Genomic DNA, 17294 nt, shown 5'->3' with positions numbered 1-17294 from the left:
CTTCTGTATCCTTGGTATTCTATTTACCTGGTCTAACAGCTTATGATAATGTAACATGCACCAAAAAAAAAAGCTAGAGTTGTGAAAATTTCAGGTTCGCATCTGCTGTCTGTCTGTACAAACAATCATTTGTTTGTTAGTACATCTGTCTGCTCAAGTTGACACTGTGCATCTGTATAGCCCCAAAACAAAAGCAAGAATGAAACTTGCTCCTGTCTCTCCCTTCCTACCTGGAAGGCACTTTTAGAGACATTGCATTACTTGTATAAAATTTAGACTTTCATTTACAATCTGATTGAACTCACAATAAGATGGAGCTTACCTTAAGGATTCAACTAACGATGCATACCATTTAATTCAAATAATAAATGAGCCGCATTCTGATGTTCTGTCTCTTTGGAGAAATTATCAACAATGTGATTTACATGGAAATAGACATGATTTAAAATCAAAAGAAAATCTTCACTCACAGAACAGCTCTTTCATTAGGTAATTTCTGCTGAAATAAGTTTTTTTTTTTCTCTAAAAACCTGAGAAGAATAAAATCATATGATTGTTAGATCAAATTAATTCCATTTTAATTTCCTAAAGCAATGGGTTACACTTAAAGTACTGGGGGACTAACATTAACTGTTTCAAGTAAGATACACTGCAGTGGTCTTGAATAGTATCTTAGCAACCTAGAAGTGTTCAGGAAATTTTTAATACAATATACATTGAATGCCAGCATCGCCACATGAGGATCAATGCTGTTGTATTAGCTTTGCATTATATTAACTGACATATGAGGTGTATATAGACAAAAGATCAGAGTTCCCCAGTATCAAAGACAGGCAGCTTTTTATAAACACAGGCTTCCCTCCTTCAGCCATAAGCATGGACTGCGTGACACCTTGCCTGGTGCAGTACTATACAGACTAGGTAAGAAAGGACATGGTGCTGGGGGCTCTGTGGCTTCATCCTCAGTCAAACAAGTGCACAGTTTCTCTGCCACTAACTCCAGGCAATGAGAACATTTTATGTGAAGAGTATTGTTGTCAGTTCACTCCCAAATCCACTCTTGCTGTGTTCTCTTGGGCACTCTGATTTTTCCCCATATACTCTGGTATCAAGTCCAACTCACCCCATGTATGAAACAAAGTGGGTTTTATTTTATTTTAATGTCTTATCCTCCCAAATTCAACATGCCCAGAATTGACCCTAACAGCTTCCCTGGGTTCTCTGCACTCCCCAGACAATCAGCTCTCCCTCTTGATTTTCAGTGTCTGACACCAGTAGACACAATCCTCTTTCTCATCATTCTTACTAGAAAGCTTGGTGTTGTTTTGGACTTTCTCCTTTGCTTAATACTTTACTTCCAAGCCCCAGCAAGCCCTGCCATCTTTTCCTTCTTCGTTCCAGTCCCTTCCACCCTGCCTCAGACCCTTGTGGTTTTGTGTCCCAGTAACCTAAGAGCCTCTTCCTTTGCTTCCAGCATGACCATTAAGCCATCGGGACTACATTCTGTTGCTAGATAAGTTTTCCTAGTCAGCCTCTCCTGTGTTTAGGAATTCTCAGTGCTTCCCTACCTACAAATGCACTGCTAAGGTTAACGACAACAGTGATAGCAGCAACAATCACTACCACGTACTGAGCACTTTATATACACACCAGCACGGATTCTTACAAAAGCTGCATGGAGTAGGTATTATCATCTGTAGTTCACAGGGAAGGAAACTGAGCATCACAGCATTTAAATGACTTGCCCAAGATTCTACATGGACAGGGCAGAGATCCAAGTCCAAGTCTAACCCTGTGCTGTATGTGTTATGCCATGTTGCTTTCAAAAAGCTTGGATTTCCAGTTTGGCTTAAATGTGTATCTAACCTTATTGCTTACTGCTCTCTGACCGGCACTTACTACTTAGGAAGCTCCAGTGTGTGTCCCTCGAACGCTCTTCTCCCTACCTTCGCCTTCGTGTACTCCTCACCTCAGGAATGTTCTCTCTTACCTTCTGTTTATCTAAATGTTACTCATTCTCCAAAGTCCTAATCAAGTTCAACCTTCATCATAGGCTACTCTCAAAGCAGTGTAGTCCACTCTGGTATTCCCTTTTCTAAGAGTTAACAGGTGCTCAGTCCTCTATACTTCATTACTTCACAATTTTGTCTCTCCAGTTAGACATGAAACTAGAGCATAATAGGCAGGGCGCAGTAGCTCACATTTTAATTCCAGCACTTCAAGTGGCTGAGGCAGGAGGATCGCTTGAGCCCAGGAATTTGAGACCAGCCTTGGCAACACAGTGAGACCCTGTCTGTACAAAAAATATGAAAATTAGCCAGGCATGGTGGCATGCACCTGTAGCACCAGCTACTGGAGAAGCTGAGGTAAGAGGATCTCTTAAACCCAGGAGTTTGAGGCTGCAGTGAACCACGATTGTGCCACTGTACTCCAGCCTGGGCAATAGAGCAAGACCCTGTCTTAAAAACAATTAACCACAACAACAGGATATGAACTACAGTAGAATAAAGAAATAATGGAAATGCTTAGCATACCAACACCCTGTGGTTTTTTGTTTGTTTGTTTTGTTTTTTGAGACGGAGTTTCGCTCTTGTTGCCCAGGCTGGAATGCAGTGGTGTGACCTCAGCTCACTGCAACTCCTGCCTCCACGTCCTGAGTAGCTGGAATTATGGCACCCACCACCAAGCCCAGCTAATTTTTGTATTTTTAGTAGAGATGTATTTTCACCATGTTGGTCAAGCTGGTCTTGAACTCCTGACCTCAGGAGATCCACCCACCTCAGGCTCCCAAAGTGCTGGGATTATAGGCGTGAGCCACTGTACCCACCTCAGGCCTGTGTTTTGATTCTACTTTCTGGCTCTGGGAACTTAAACTCACTACTTGCTTTCTTGAAGCTGTTTCCTCATCTGTAAAAGAAGATAAGAATCCTCATTTGGCAAGGTCATTACCCAGTATAATGAGATAAAAACATGTAAAGCCCTTTTCAGAGCACTTGGCAGCCTCTAAAATACAACTGAGTTTCTTTCCTCTGATGGTAAGGTTATGTATGACTCATACTTTCAGAGCTATCACAGGTGATTAGCAACAGTTCATGGGTTTTCAGTTGTATAACAGGATACCGAGTTGCTTATTTGGATTGAGGCTTTGAGATACAAAAGAAAATATTCCAAGTATCCAGAACCAATTTCAGGTCACCTCTCACTCCAAGGGAAGAGAGAAAAGAGAGAGAGTGGATTTGGGAAGTGAATCTGGGATAAGAATTTCCCTGAAGGGAAAGCAGGAACTCGAATATCCACGTTCATGGCAGCATTATTCACAATAGTCAAATTGTGGAAGCAAGCCAAGCGTTTGCTGACACCTGCACGCACAAACAAAATGTGGATTGTACGTACAGTGGACTATTACTCAGCCTTAGAAAGGAAATTCTACTGCATGCGGCACCATGGATGAACCTTGAACAGATTATGCGGATTTATTGGCTAAGACAACTACTCTAGGCCTGTGGTTATCAAGCTTTAAGGAGCTGGCAAAACTTGTGAAAACGCAGCTGGCTGGACCCCACCCCATGCTTTTGACCCAGGAGGGCTGGGGTGGGACCTGAGGGTTTGACTTTGCAGCCACCACTAGGGGACGCCGAGGCTGCTCTGAAAGCCCTGTGTCCTGGACCGTGCGTGTGTCACCGGGCTGGGGCTCTGCTTCCCCAGTCTCTTGCTCCTCCCCTCTGTCTTCCAATATACCTGCAAGCTGATTCTCCTCTCGAGAGCTGAAGTGCCTGCCCTAGCTCCAGGTCTCACCTCTGCCTACCACACGGTCCAGAACATGAGAAATGCCCTGTGTCCCAGCATTCCTGGAACAAGCAGAACTGGATCACTTTAGATCTGAAGCCCCCTTCAACCAGTTACACTGGCCAGGTGTGGAGGCTGGGGATTGGCCTCTGCTTGATTCTGGGGGTGCCTCCAACTTCCCTGGAACCACTGGATCTCAAAGGGAAGCATAGAGGGAGAAATAGATGGTGGGGGCCAGGTGGGGTGGCTTATGCCTGTAATCCCAGCACTTTGGGAGGCCGAGGCAGGCGGATCACTTGAGGTCAGGAGTTTGAGACCAGTCTGACTAACATGGTGAAACCCCGTCTCTACTAAAAATACAAAAATTAGCCAGGCATGGTGGCATGCCTGTAAGCCCAGCTACTCGGGAGGCTGAGGCAGGAGAATCTCTACCTGGGAGACAGAGATTGTGCAGTGAGCCGAGATCACGCCACTGCATTCCAGCCTGGGCAACAAGAGCGAAACTCTGTCAACAAGAAAAAAGAAACAAAAACAAAAACAAAAAAAGAAATAGATGGTGGGGAAGAGGTGAAGAGATGTCTTCAACCCCAGAAAAGGAGCTTGAGGTGGGCAGATGCTAGACCACATGAGCCATGCTCAGGGGCTTAGAGCTGAGCTTGAAACCAGGGAACAACCACGGAATGATTCGAATCAGAGGAGGGACATAATCCATTTCAGCAAGATGGCTCAGGCACAAGTTGGAAGAAGGACTGGGGAGGAGGACCTGGAAGGTTAGGGAGAGCGGCAACGCTGAGTGGTCTCCTTGACCCTTGCATCCTGTCCTTTAGAGGCATGAACCTATCCTGGGCATTCCCACGCCACACCCTGCTCTATTTTTTCTTTCTTCCCTTTCTTCAGACAGTTATCACCTTCCAGCATGCTGCTGTTCTTATTATGTTTATTATTCCTTATTAGTCTGCCCTGCTAGAATAGCAGCTCCAGGAAGGCCGGAATCTTTGTCTGTTGGGTTTGGTGATGAATCCCCAGTACCTGGAACAGTGTCTGACACATAATAAATGATCAATACACGTTTGCTGAATGAATAACTTTCATATGCGAACTCACCGTATCTGTCTCTGTGTCTGTCTAAGCTGGTCCTTTCACCTGAATTCTCTTATTCTATTTTACCTTCAAACTCTCCAGATTTAACTCAGGTTTCAGCCTGGGATTCTTCCCTGATGGCAAACCGTGAGGTGCCACCACCCATTCTCTGTAGTCTCCTGACATCCACATGTCACAGTGCATTGTTCTCTCCTGCCTTTCCCATAAACTGGTATCTCTGAGAAGGCACAACAGGATGTGATGGTCTCTACATGGCAAACATATAGTACAGCGCCTGATGTGTTGGAGCAGCAATAAGTTTGTCGAATTAATGAGCTGATGAACAGCTAGTAAATGAATAAGTACTGCTCAATTAGTACTTCTTAAACACAAGAACAAGAAGCAAAAACACAGGTGCCTCTGATCGTTGGTTTTCTATGCAGCCATTCTCATCCCTGATAACAAATAAAAGAATGATTTCACTTGCCTGAGCTCTACTTGCTCTCGTTCTGCTGTGCTCACAATAGCTTCCTCTTTTAATCCATTAATGGCAAAGCCGCCCTTCCAAAACTGTCATCTTAGAGTCTCTGCCGTAAGAGCTGAGCTCTTATGTTTAGCAGCAGAGATGGATTTGACTGAAGGATGGAACAAAATCAATTTTCACTGTGGCTGCAGCAGCACTGCCGCTACTGCAGAGCCAGCTACCAAACCCAAGGCAGCAAGCACAGCCTCAGCAGGGCCTCCCATCCTGAGACACCAATCGCACGGCCAGAGCACAGGGGGCTCGTGACGGTCATGCAGAAGCTCAAACTGTCATGAAGACAGCCTGGCTGTGTTCTTTTCTATGTAGCTAGCTTTCAGGCTTGGTTTCCTTCCTCAGGCAAGGAAGGAAATACCTTGACAGACCTGTATGGTAAGGCCAAGTTCTCTGGATCTGTCCCTCTCTCAGGAAATTATCTTTTCTTATGTTATTGCAGATTTTTTTTTATAGGTTAAAGGAATTTTCAACATCATCCCAACCACAACTTGCCACATTTATAGATAAAAATGTTGGGTTAGGGGATTAATCGTGGCAGCAAACTAAGAAGCTGATGATTCTGACAACAAGGAAGCTCTCTAACTTGCAGCTCAGATTCTACTCAGCATCCTAACCAATGTCTGGGATGAATGACAAAGAAAGGGCTGGTCCCACACATGGGACGCCGTCCTCACAGTCCTGCTATGCTAACGTCATTCTTGCCCTATTGTTCTGACCTGGAGAGCTCTTCTTGTCCCTTGACTTTTTTTTTTTTTTGAGACGGAGTCTTGCTCTGTCGCCCAGGCTAGGGTGCAGTGGTGCGATACCAGCTCACGGCAACCTCCGCTTCTTGGGTTCAAGCGATTCTCCTGCCCCAGCCACCTGAGTAGCTGGCACTACCACCGTGTGCCACCACGCCTGGCCAAGTTTTTGTATTTTTAGTAGAGACGGGGTTTCACTGTGTTAGCCAGGATGATCTTGATCTTCTGACCTTGTGATCCACCTTCCTTGGCCTCCCAAAGTGCTGGAATTACAGGCATGAGCCACTGCACCCGGCCGTCCCTTGACTTCTAGAGCATTCAGTTGGAACCAATTTATGATGTTGCAATATCTGGTATCTCAGCATCCTTGGCTTCATGTGTGCCTCTTCTCTGTTGTCTTCTGAATTGAATGCTGGGCTTTTTGAGATAGAGCCATATTGATGTTTATTGTATAATCCTCAAAGTGCACAGCACAGCTTTAACACAGGATAACTGCTCAGTAAATACATGTGGATTTATTATTGTTGGGAGAGTAAAACTTCATGTGGTGCCATGACTTACCTATGATGGAACAGTCCCGCCATCTTTGCACAAAGACAACATTTTAATAAATGGTGGCACATTCAATACTGAAAATGGACTGCATTCAATACTGAAGACAATCTAAAAAGGTAATCTGTGAACAACTTCCTTCATTGCTTTCACCAGTATTTCATATATCATTTTATTCTCCAAGAAGTCAGACAATGCTATTTGTATTGTTAAAAATGACATTTTACTATGTCAATTAACAAGCATGTATTGAATGCCTCCAATGTGCAAAGCATGGTTTCAGGTAACTTGGGGATACAAAGAGAAATACAAAATAACCTTTTCTCTCAAAAAATTTAATCTTTCAGAAGAGACAAATAAATATATAAATCAACACAATGAAAGGTAGAATGAGATAAATTCCATGAAATAAGTTGACCAAAGTACATTGGAAACACAGAAGAATCATAGAAATATAGAATGCAGGGTGGAGCTGGGCGTGGTGGCTCACACCTATAATCCCAGCACTTTGGGAGGCTGAGGCAGGCAGATCACCTGAGGTCAGGAGTTCGAGACCAGCCTGGCTAACATGGTGAAACCCCATCTCTACTAAAAATACAAAAACTTAGCTGGGCATAGTGGCGACCACCTGTAATCCCAGCTACTCAGGAGACTGAGGCAGGAGAATCGCTTGAACCAGGGAGGCAGAGGTTGCAGTGAGCCGAGATCACACTACTGCACTCCAGCCCTGGCAACAGAGTAAGACTCTGTCTAAAAAAAAAAAAAAAAAAAAATTCAAGGTGGAAAGTCTTCAAAAGTCTTCCAGTCCAAATCTCCAAACGTTCCAAAAGTTCCTACAATCCCATCTACCATGCCATCAAATGACCACGTATCATAGCTTATGTCTGAATAGCTTCCATGACAGAACTCATTATCACCAAGCCTCCTGATTCTTAGCTGTTTCTCTCCTATCAGTTGATGCATGTGAGATCCCATGTCTAATCATTGAGGCAATCCACTGTCCTTTCCTATGCTTCACTGGGCACACCTATCAGTAATCTATTACATGTTAATATGCAGGAATGCTTCCTCTCCTATGTCTAGAGTTCTATATAAGTAGTATCAAAGCATTTGCAAAAACAGAGTTTCAGCCTGGCCATCATGGTGAAACCCTGCCTCAACCAAAAAAATACAAAAATTAGCCAGGTGGTGTGTGCCTGTCATCCCAACTACTCAGGAGGCTGAGGTGGGAGAATTGCCTGAACCCAGGAGGCAGAGGCTGTAGTGAGCCAAGATCACACCACTACACTCCAGCCTGGGCGACAGTGAGACCCTGTCTCAAAACAACAGCAACAAAACTCAGAATTTAAATGATAAGATAAAGATGAAATGTATAATACTCATGAAATGATCCTGAATTTTATTTTGTTAGTATTATCCACCCCCTTTGCTCTCATTATAATTATACTATTATTAATAATGTTCTAAATGCTTAATCGTGATGGCCTCATATTATGACGCACTAGTATCTCAAGACATAATATTCCCTGCCAGCTTGATTTTTTTGTTAACGATAGCAGATGTACTCATAGTTCAGTCTTCCTGTTCACTTCAACTGTGTTTGGCCAACTGTTAAGCAGATTTGAATTTATCTCATAATGTGGCTGAGAAAGAGCTAATTCTCAGTGCTGGAGAAGTGCCGGCTCTGCCTTCTCCTTGCTGCTCTCTTGTGCTTAGATGCTTTGTAGTCACCATTTTTTAGACATTTAGCCATTTTGTTGGAACTACTTTAGATAAATCAAGACAATCTCCTCACTGGGCCCACTTAACCTGCCAAATATCACAATAACTCTTGAAAGCCAGCCAAGAAGTGTGGCTGTCTTTGTCAACCCTCCATGCTACGGAACCCCTGCTCTTTCCTTGGGACACCTCAAGTGTGCAAGGGACAAAACACCTATTTGTTTCCTGTGTACCCAGTGGATCATCACATCCTGGCTCCCTTAGGAGATCACTTTTTGCAGGGATCTTCATTTGGTTTTCTGCAAGCTCTGAGGGTGAGAGACTTCTTCCTTTCATTGAGTTAAAACCAAGCTGTATGATAAACAGCCAGTCTGCTCTCTCTCTCTGACGTGACCTCCATGGGCTTTGGGTCTTTCTTTTTTTTTTTTCTTTCCTTGTTTCTTTTCTTGAGACAGAGTCTCTCTCTCTGTTGCCCAGGCTGGAGTGCAGTGGTGCAAACATGGCTCACTGCAGCCTCACCTTCCAGGGCTCAAACAATCCTCCCATCTCAGCCTCCTGAGTAGTTGGGACTACAGGTGTGTGCCAACATGCCCAGCTAAATTATTTTATTTTTTTGTAGAGATGGGGTCTCACCATATTGCCCAGGCTGGTCTTGAATTCCTGGGCTCAGGTGATCCTTCAGTTTCAGCCTCCCAAACTGCTGAGCTTTAGGTGTGAGCAACGGCACCTGGCTTCCCCTTGGGTCTCTGCCATAGCTGATGTCCCCAGACATCTCCTCGTGGGTCTAGCCCTGGGTGTCAGCATAATGTCTGTAGGGCTCTCTGCTCCTTACTATCGTTTTTCTGCTAGATACACACTGCTTACAGGATCTCTGACCTGCTCTCCACCAGTCAGTCCCAATGCCATTGGCATTCTAGCCTGTCAAAGGGAAAAACAACATAGAGATAGAGATGGGGTGGGTGGGTACTAGTTTGTAAACATAATTCTTGTTTTCTTGCAGAAAATTTGAAACATAGTGAATAACAAAAACTAAACACTGAAATCATCCATCTGGATCTGACATCCCAGATCACATTCATAGCAGCCAATCTGAGATGAAACACTGAAACATTTTGATGTACGCCCTTCAAGATTTCTTCCATGCATAAACTCACATATTTCATTCCAGCACACACCCCCCAACTTTTTAAAAATCATTAAGCTTTTTAAATGCAGCAAACACATCTAGCTGACACTGAATTAAACTAGAGACTGAAGGTGGCCTGGTCCATATCATTAAGCTGAAATTTTTCTGACCTAGACATTCCTCTCTTCTACAGAGTAGTTTTAGAGTCTGTGAGTCCCTGTGTGCCTGTGCTGAGGCATACTGGAGACAGTGTTTTTGTTTTGAAAAGAATATTGGAGGTCATATAATACAAACTCCAGTAATAATTAGAATTCCAGCCTCACCATCCCCTGAGTGGGATCCAGCCTCTTTTTCACACTTTCAATCTGGGAGGCTCAATGTTTCCCAAGGCAGCCTATTCCAGTCTCGCCTGACCTCCAAATCCTGACTGTTAGGAAGTCCATACTGGAAACAAAAGGCATTGGTACACCTGAGGCCCAGAGAAGACAGTGAGGATCCAGGAGCTGAGAAGAGAAAGTAGAGAAATGGCAGTGAAGGGGGCCAGGCATGGTGGCTCATGCTTGTAACCCCAGCTCTTTGGGAGGTTGAAGTGGGTGGATCACCTGAGGTTGGGAGTTTGAGACCTGTCTGACCAACATGGAGAAACCCTGTCTATACTAAAAATAAAAAATTTGCCATGTGTGATGGTACACGCCTGTAGTCCCAGCTACCCAGGAAGCTAAAGCAGGAGAATCACTTAAACCCGGGAGGCAGAGGTTGCAGTGAGCAGAGATTGCCATTGCCCTCCAGCATAGGCAACAAGAGTGAAATTCTGTCTCAGAAAGAAACAGAGAGAGAAAGAGAAAGAGAAAGAGAGAGAAAGAAAGGAAAGAAGAAAGAAAGAAAGAAAGAAAGAAAGAAAGAAAGAAAGAAAGAAAGAAAGAAAGAAAGAAAGAAAAAAAGAAAGGAAAGATAGATTGGCAATCCTTTATGTCTATACCTTACCTGAATTCAGGCTCCTCTATTCTCCTAGCCTGGTAGTCTCTCATTAGGTTTACAAAGGCAGCTGAGTTTTGGGGAAGGGCTAGTCTGCCCACAAAGTTAGCTTGGCCCAAGCCCAGGAATAATTAAGGGTAGCTAAAGGAAAGGTAAGGGTTGGTTAAATTCCATCTTTTAACCTGGGCACGGTGGCTCATGCTTGTAATCCCAGGACTTTGGGAGGCTGAGGCGGGCGAATCATGAGGTCAGGAGATTGAGACCATCCTGACTAACACGGTGAAACCCCATCTCTACTAAAAATACAAAAAATTAGCTGGGCATGGTGGCATGTGCCTGTAGTCCCAGCTACTTGGGAGGCTGAGGCAGGAGAATCATTTGAGGTGGAGGTTGCAGTGAGCCAGGATCGAGCCACTGCATTCCAGCCTGGGCGACAGAGAGAGACTCCATTTCAAAAAAAACAAAAACAAAAACCATCTCTTTCACTGCCATAATTTTCTCACTGTTACAATTTTTGTGAAGGCAGTTTCAATATCTATTTTAGTTTGCTAGGGCTTCCACAGCAACATACCAGAAACTAGATAGCTCAAACAAGTGGTCTCCAGCCTTTTTGGCACCAAGGACCAGTTTTGTGGAAGACAATTTTTCCACGGAGGGTGGTGAGAGGTGGAGGGGAGATGGCGGTGGGTGATGGTTCTGGGATGAAGCTGCTTCATCTCAGATCATCATATATGAGATTCTCATAAGGAGTGTGCAATCCAGATCCCTCACAGGGACAGTTCACAACAGCATTACCACCTGAGCTGCGCCTCCTGTCAGATGAGCAGCAGCACTAGATTCTCATGAGAATCTAACTGTCATCATCTTGGTTTTGGCAGTTTCAGCTGGCATCTCATTAGATTCTCGTGAGAATCTAATACTGCTGCTGATCTAACAGGAGGTGGAGCTCAGGTGATAATGCTCCCTTGCCCATGGCTCATCTCTTGCTGTACAGCCTGGGTTCATAACAGGCCACAGACTGGTGCGGGTCTGCAGCCCGGGGGTTGGGGACCCCCTGGCTTAAACAATAAAAACTTATTTCTTTGGGAGGCCAAGGCAGGTGGATCATGCGGTCAAGAGTTCAAGACCAACCTGCAAGGTTGGCGAAACGCTGTCTCTACTAAAAATACAAAAATTAGCCAGGTGTGGTAGGGGGCGCCTGTAATCCCAGCTATTGGGGAGGCTGACGTAGAGAATTGCTTGAACCTGGGAGGCGGAGGTTGCAGCGAGTCGAGATCCTGCCGCTGCACTCCAGCCTGGGTGACCGAGCGAGACTCCGTCTCAAAATAAAACAAAACAACAACTTACTTCTTACAGCTATGGAGGCAGAGAAGTACAAGATCAAGATGCTGGCAAGGTAGGTTTTAAACTGAAACTTCTCTTGCCTGGTAGACAGCCACCAGCTTGCTATGTGCTGACATGATTTCTTGGTTCAGGTGCTGGGGGTGGGGAGATTCCTTCCTTCTAAAAAGACAACAGTCCCATCAGATTACACCCCACGCTTATACCTTCACTTAACTATGATTACCTCTTTGAAGGTGCTGTCTCCAAATACAGTCACATTGGGGTGTAGGGCTTCAATATATGAATTTGGGGCATTGATAGGGAATCTAAAAACAATACAAATTAGCATAAGCCCTCTCAGAGATTACCTTTAGAAATGGAAGATACTTATATAGACAACAAACACATGGATATAAAATGATCAAACAACTCGGGGCTGGTGAGACTATTGTGGATAATAGGAGTTAGTTATCTGATAGGACTAGGGCAAGCTTGTCCAACCTGTGGCCCAACACAAATTCACAAACTTTCTTAAAACATTTTGAGATATTTCTGCAATTTTTAAAAAAGCTCAGCAGCTATTATTAGTGTTAGTATATATATATATATTTTTTTAAGATGGAATCTTGCTCTGTCATCAGGCTGAAGTGCAGTGGCGTGATCTTGGCTCGTTACAACCTCCGTCCAGGTTCAAATGATTCTCTTGACTCAGCTTCCTGAGTAGCTGGGACTACAGGTGCACACCACCAGCCCCAGCTAATTTTTGTATTTTTAGTAGAGACGGTGTTTTACCGTGTTGGCCAGGATGGTCTCAATCTCTTGACTTTGTGTTCCACCTCCTGTAACCTCCCAAAGTGCTGGGATTACAGGCATGAGCCACCACACCTGGCCAGTGTTAGTATATTCTATATGTTGCCTAAGACAATTCTTTTTCCAGTGTGGCTGAAGGAAGCCAAAAACTGGAATACCTCTGGACTATGGCAAGGTAAATGAGTTGCCTAGGCTTCACATTTAAGGAGGCACTTAGTCTCCAGGCCATGTGAATGCACCGTTGGCATTTGTACCACTTGGAGAGTGAGCGTTTAGTCCTGGCCCTGTTTCCAAGTCTCCACCAAAGAAAAAACTTTGAAACTGTCTTAGTTTGGGATCCTGTAGAAGCAGACTCTGAGATAGAGACTTGAGTACCGGCGGTTTACTGGGGAGATGCAAGGACTGCTGGCAGGAAATCGGGAAAGTGACAGAGAAGGGGAGGCAGCCAACAACAACAATGTGTGAGTTATGAGACCGATCACCCTAGGGAGTCACTAGACCTTAACGCATAGGGAAGCCCCGTGTGAAGCACACTCCTCAGAATCATACCACCTGAGGGGTGAGGGAGCTGGGGTATTTTATACACCACCTCCCCATCAGCTTTTGTTGAGAGCTACTCTGGGGGCTGTGGCATTTCTGAGCAAAGAAGGGGCCAAAAATTCTCAGGCACGGAAGATGCAGATACTGAAAGTTTAGGGTCTAGAGGATAATCAGTGTTGGGTGGTGGCGAGTGGGGAGGACTGAAGGCATTGACACTGGCTGCTGCGCAAAGAAAACTTAGATATTATTGAAAATTCCTCTCCTCCCCCAGAGCATGGGCACGAGGCTGACCTTGGTCTGGCCATTGGGTTGTTCCCAAGACAGGCCTTTAGTTGCCCTTGGCTGTTGAGCCTGGTGCTAAAGAGGTTGATTCAAAAATACTGAATACTGCACTGAGAAGAAGTTAAATGAAAGCCAAAAAAAAAAAAAAAAAGGAGAGAAGAATCTAGGAGTGCTGTTAACAGGGTGGAGGCTAGGAGGTTCCAGACAAGAAAGGGATGGAAGCAAGCAGAGGACGGGAAATGAAGCCTGGAGCAAGTCCTGTGCCGCAAGAGGGAAGCACAGCCACAGTGGCTTTGTACATTCTCCTGTGGCCCTGGGCAAGGGCAGGGCAGGAGTATCACGAGGACAATGAACAAACAAGTGGCTGTGGGAGCAGAAGGGAACACAGGGTGCATTCAGACCATGCAATATTAGGGCCCAGAGGACCCGAAAAACATATGCTCAAATCTCTTAAGTTACTGAAGCTCCAGCTTCTCCTGCTTGGGCTTACAAGCAAGTGGGCTCACTGTGCCCTCCCATGACCCTCCTCAGGCAGCTCCTGTCCCCAGTGGATAGTTTGCAGAAGGCTGATCATGGAAAACATGGTTCCTTTTCTCTCTTCCTCTCTAGTTAGCCACAATTCATGAGGGATACTGTGGGATGGCTGGCCTACTTCCTCACCTCCCATTCACTCATTGCCTCTACTACTCATTCATTTATTTGCATTCATTCAGCAAACTTTTTTTTTTTTTTTTTACTATATACTTGGCATTCTCCTAGGTGCTATGGATACAAAGATAAGGCGCTTCTTATTCTTGTGATGCACATGGTCTTGGGGAATGAAACTCAAATTGAATAGCACAGTGGTTAGGAGCATAGGTTTGAGTCCAACCACTTGGTTTTGAATCTTCGTTCAGCTACTTGCTAACTGTGGCCTTGGGCAAATTACCTGTCCATGCTACAGTTTTCTCATCAGCATAATGGAGTTCCTCATAATGGAGTACCTACCACCAAGGGTCATTACAAGGATTACAGGAGAGGCCTCTAATGCATTTAGCTCAGAGCCTGGCAGATTGTGAATGGCCAGAGATGGTGAGCAGTCGCTGTTACCACCACATACAGGGGAACAAGACTCAAATAGGCGAGTGCAGGGAATGCTTTGGAACACACGGGCGTGGTGCTTAACCTAGACCAGGCAGGGAAGGGATTTCAGGGAAGCCTTTCTAGAATAGAAGAATGGCCTAAAATGAGTCTTGCTGTTTCCATTTTGGATCTTAAGCGGCTACCATATAATAAGGACCCAAGTCCTAAGTGCTAAAATGCTGAGCATAAACAGATACACAAAAACATAGATAGAAGGATGGAAGAGACAAAGAAAGCAGGAGTGGGAGAGAGACCCCACTGGTCACAGCTCATGCCCCTCTTTAAATGTCTTCTTAAATGAGCACTGTGATTCTCTTCCCCAGCAATGGTAGACATTGCATTCCAGTAACAGCCAATAATCAACTATGAAATTATTTACATAAGATTTTTTTTCTTTTATTCTTGTGGCCTTTCATTCAGTTTCTGTAACTGTAATACGTTAATTGCCTGATGCACACAGCAAGTCAATATGCAGAGACACCAGGTTGCAGCAGAGAAATAGGGTCACCAAATGAGGAGATAGGAGGAAGCCTCAACTCCATCTCCCAGAGGGGTATGGGGCTAGGGTTTTTAAGGCTTTTGAAGTGGGCCAAAGTGTGGAGATGGTTGACTGTTTAAAGAGTGCAGGGAGGAGTTATGGGAAAGGGAGAGAAAGAAGCTGTATTCTCATGCTGACTCCATTCCTCTGGGGGTTCTTCAAAGTGGTTGCTAGATTTTGGGGGTCTGGAAAATATCTTAAGCTCCTTAAACAAAGGCTTGCTTATAGCTTGAAGCAGGCAGAGGATGGGAAATGAAACCTGGAGCAAGTCCTGTATCAAAAAAGAGGAGCAATGAGGAGGCAAACCAATTCTTAAGCAGTCTTACGACCCTAATGTCAGAAATCCTGCGTACAGGAAGAATGGGGATGCAAACGGTCAATGTCTATTGCTACTTGACTTCTAGCAACAAGGAAGTGAGGTGAACTGCAGCCTACTAATGCTTAATCATAACAATATTTCTCTCCAGAATCAGGCATGCAATTTTTATCAACCCCATGGGGACGGTTTCATTTCCATTTGCACACGAAGAGCCTTGGCTGATTTCAGAGATTGCTGGCCTCTGTTTTTTTATATTGTACTGGAGAAATTTCAGGAAATTATTCTGGTGCTTTCAGGATATTTGTTCATAGCCTCCTTTAATGTAAAGTTAACATTTAAGGGATGATAGAATTTCTGAACAATGTTCTTGGATCTTTGGAATTAGAATTAAATATATGTTCAGGGTGTTAAAAATTCAAGCTCTATAGCTTGGACCAGAGTGTGGAAACACTACAGAGGACTTATGCTTTTTAATGGAAGTTGGCAAAATATGATGTCAAGATTAAAGAGCGGGCAGATTTATTTTGGCAGCTGACGATCCTAGGCCTAGTGAATTTCCCGTCACAATCCATTAGGCAAGAGGAGAAAAAGCCTGAGTGTAGGATCTTTAGAGTCAAGCCACAGCAGGAGCAGCAAAGGTTGGTTTAATTGTGTTAAAAGCAACACTCAGACCGGAAAAAGCTTTTAACATTCCTAGCACATAAAAATAGTTGGTTTTGATGTTTTGCTGCTGAGCAATTGGGGAAATGAGTGTTTCTATTGTAGCCAAAAGCCTGCATATTTCTTTTATGACTCATCTTATGTCTGAATCATGAAAGTTTGGTATGCGGAAGGGCGTGAAAGCCTCACATCTTCATTTCCAGTTAACCCCTGTCAGTATAAAGTTGGGCTCAGACTGCACTTCAGGATGAAATTGTGTGACAATTCAACTCAGTATATTTTCTAGGACCCTTTGATGATTTCACATCTCTAAATGGTTTTTTTTTTTAACTTCTTTTTGTTGTTGTTGTTGTTAAAAAAAAAAAAAAAAAAAAAAAAAGCTGTAAGGAGCCTCCCAAAGTGCTGAGATTACAGGCATGAGCCGCCACACCCAGCCTCTAAATGTTTTTTAAAAGTAGACATAGTCCAGGGGTGGTGGCTCATGCCTGTAATCCCAGCACTTTGGGAGGCCAAGGCGGGCGGATCACCTGAGGTCAGGAGTTTGAGACCAGCCTGGCCAACATGGTGAAACCTTGTCTCTACTAAAAATACAAAAATTAGCTGGGCATGGTGGTACATGCCTGTAGTTCCAGCTACTCAGGAGGCTGAGGCAGGAGAATCACTTGAAACCAGGAAGTGGGGGTTGCAGTGAGCTGAGATATCATCGTTGCACTCCAGCCTGGGCAACAGGAACGAAACTCCATCTCAAAAAAAAAAAAGTAGATATAATGCCGTATGCAAACAAAAGCAGTTACCACAACACACACTCCGCTTCTTGTTTTCTATACTGATTATAAAGATCTGGCTGGTTGCAAAGATCAGTGCCCTGGTGTTGGGAAGCAATGATTATTGCTGAGTTTTATTTTCTTCACTTGTAAGATGTGAATAATATTTGCCTGGCTGGTTTGTTGTGGGAATTAAATAAGTGAATATATGTGAATAGCTGAGCACAATGCCTGACACATACTCGTTGTTCAGTAAACAGTAACTGTTGTTGTGGATGTTGATGTAGTTAGCCTTATTAATAATGTGATGGGAAAAACATTGGCCTAGAAATCCAAAAGCTCAGTTTTCTCAAAGTAATTATTTAGCCTATTGCCTAACCTGTTTTGCTTACTGAATCTATCATGAGTAATAATTTTTCA

The sequence above is a fragment of the Saimiri boliviensis genome, chromosome 15, assembly GCF_048565385.1.
Source record: "Saimiri boliviensis isolate mSaiBol1 chromosome 15, mSaiBol1.pri, whole genome shotgun sequence".
NCBI lineage: Eukaryota > Metazoa > Chordata > Mammalia > Primates > Cebidae > Saimiri > Saimiri boliviensis.
The sequence above is the reverse complement of the archived record's forward strand: the minus strand, read 5'-3'. Positions refer to the sequence as shown.